This window comes from Penaeus japonicus, unplaced genomic scaffold, assembly GCF_977035675.1.
Source record: "Penaeus japonicus unplaced genomic scaffold, GWHDUDI00000001_assembly GWHDUDI00000001, whole genome shotgun sequence".
Classification (NCBI taxonomy): Eukaryota; Metazoa; Arthropoda; class Malacostraca; order Decapoda; family Penaeidae; genus Penaeus; species Penaeus japonicus.
Genome location: NW_028234403.1, coordinates 26,458,770 through 26,461,269, shown reverse-complemented (window position 1 = coordinate 26,461,269; position 2,500 = coordinate 26,458,770). Strand labels below are relative to the sequence as shown.

The 2,500-nt window shown below is 39.5% G+C and overlaps 1 protein-coding gene across 2 annotated transcripts in view; it reads right to left on the bottom strand.

Moving 5' to 3' along the window:
- LOC122242639 (oxysterol-binding protein-related protein 1) overlaps window positions 1-2,500 on the bottom strand; it is a 39,272-nt gene that overhangs the window by 32,997 nt on the left and 3,775 nt on the right. The gene's annotated exons all lie outside the window — the stretch shown is intronic.

Below are 2,500 nucleotides of genomic sequence, written 5' to 3'. Positions count from 1 at the left end.
TTTAACCGATAACTTGGGAATATTCAACCATGATTTCCAGTAAAGGGATAAGTACAACCTATACAAAAGCATTCTATATTGCTCATTCAATGTCCTCATTCGGCTCTGGTCATCCCATACATATACCTTCCTCTTCTTTTGTCTCAGTCCTCAGCTGTAGTTACCTCTGTACCCACAACATCTTCCTATCCTTGCTGTCTGTATCTCCATGCTCTTTTCAATATAAGTATTTTTGCAAGCAGTGTCTTTCCAATTGCATCTGGGGCATTTTGGTTAGCTGCTCTGACAAGCTCCTTGGGAAACATCTTACCAACAAGTAAAAAGTAAGAAAAAACAAAAATTACCAAATAGACTGGAAATAGATAAGAAATTTTTGTGCATAAGATACTATTCACTCACCATGACAGGCAAAACTGGTGTTGAAAGTGATAATGTTTGTGGGCAACCCAGATATTATCCCCCACAAATAATTATAATCATATTATCTTTTTGCCTAAAAGACATGAAGCTGAACTCTACTCCTTTATCAATGGGTATAAATAATGACACTCCATACACCTTAACCCATTGCAGACGGGGTTAAATTTGCTTGCCCAGCCTCCAGGATAGGTTTTATTTTAGAGAGAGACCGCTTGAAGCAATATAATTTGAATCATCCCACTCTCTTTCAGTCATTCATTATAAAACTAGAGTGGTTTTTGTGTTTTATTTTTTTGTGTTTTATTGAGTTTAGAGACTTATATGTGCCATATCTATCAGTGCTGCAGTTGACTAAAATTGTAGTATATTATCCATATTAGCTCATTATTTTCTTTATACTGAATGTGATAGAAGTATTGCTGTTTTATGGGAGGACAAAAGGCAACTTTATTTTTTCGTATTTTTGTGCTGTCATGAATGAATACGAAACATATAACCACCTACAATAAAGATAACAAGAAGAGGAGGGGAAGAGGAATGAAACCTGTGCTTGTGACTGTGAGTGCCACAGTGAAAGGCATCCATATTGGCACAGGAGCACATTTTAGACACTGGGTATGGATTGAGTCACCTTTCTCTTCTCGTTCTGCCTGCACATCCTTCATCGGCGGTACTCTAGAGCAAGAGTTTGTCAACTTTGTGTGTGCCATCGCTCTATAGAGACAGTGCTTGCTAGAGACCGTGGATGAGTGCCATTCAAGGCTCTCTCTCCTGCTGGTGCTAGGAAAAACTGGTGCCATCTAGGTTTTGGACGTTAAGCAAGCACGATATTACAGTAATTATAGTAATTATGACTGCAGTAGCCATCATCACTTATTCGTTATGTACGTCAGGACACCCGTCGTCAGGCCAAAGCTCCTACGTCATGTATGTCATGACACCCGTCCGCAATGGGTTAATGGCTACATATATCCAACAACCACAGTCAATCTACTAATAAGAAAAAATTGAACTAAAATCATGTAAAATGATAGAGGTTAAACATCTACCAAGAGCATTAACAAACTAAAAGAGCAGAATAAGTCAATTCTAACAGTCAGAAAAACAAAACTCCTAAGAAAATAGAATGAAATGAGGGCTGATCACCTATAAGATATATGACAGATAATAAATAGATTTGCACCGCAGTTATCACTGTCCCTGACAAATCGATGGGACAGTCACATTTACGGGGGATAAAAATGGAAAAGAAGGCCTAAGTATGTAGGCTATGTGTAAGTTCTTGCAAGCTGGAAGATTGCCAGTCACCACAAGTCCATCAGTCTGTAATTATCCTCCCTTGTTACGATAGAGGGATACACATATCTCTAGCAGTGAAACTAGCAATGACACCTTGGTAGTTTACTCTTTATTAACCCACTGCGTACGGGTGTCATGACATACATGACGTAGGAGCTTTGGCCTGACGACGGGCGTCATGACGTACATGGCGTTCGGGGATTTTGGAATACTATGCTATTTTATTGTGCTATGAAAAAGGAATGAGTGATGATGGCTACTGCAGTCATAATTACTATAATTACCGTAATACCGTGCTAGCTTAACGTCCAAAACCTAGATGGCACCACTTTTTCCTAGCACCAGCAGGAGAGAGAGCCTTGAATGGCACCCATCCACGGTCTCTAGCAAGCACTGTCTCTATAGAGCGATGGCACACACTAAGTTGATGAACCCTTGCTCAAAACTACCGCCGATGAAGGATGTGCAGGCAGAACGAGAAGAGGAAGGTGACTCAATCCATACCCAGTGTCTAAAATGTGCTCCTGTGCCAATATGGATGCCTTTCATTGTGGCACTCACAGTCACAAGCACAGGTTTCATTCCTCTTCTCTACCTCTTCTTGTTATCTTTATTGTAGGGGGTTATATGTTTCATATTCGTTCATGACAGCACAAAAATACGAAAAAAATATAGTTGCCTTTTGTGCTCCCATAAAACAGCAATACTTCTATCACACTGAGTATAAAGAAAATAATGAGCTAATATGGATAATATACTACAATTTTAGTCTACTGCAGCA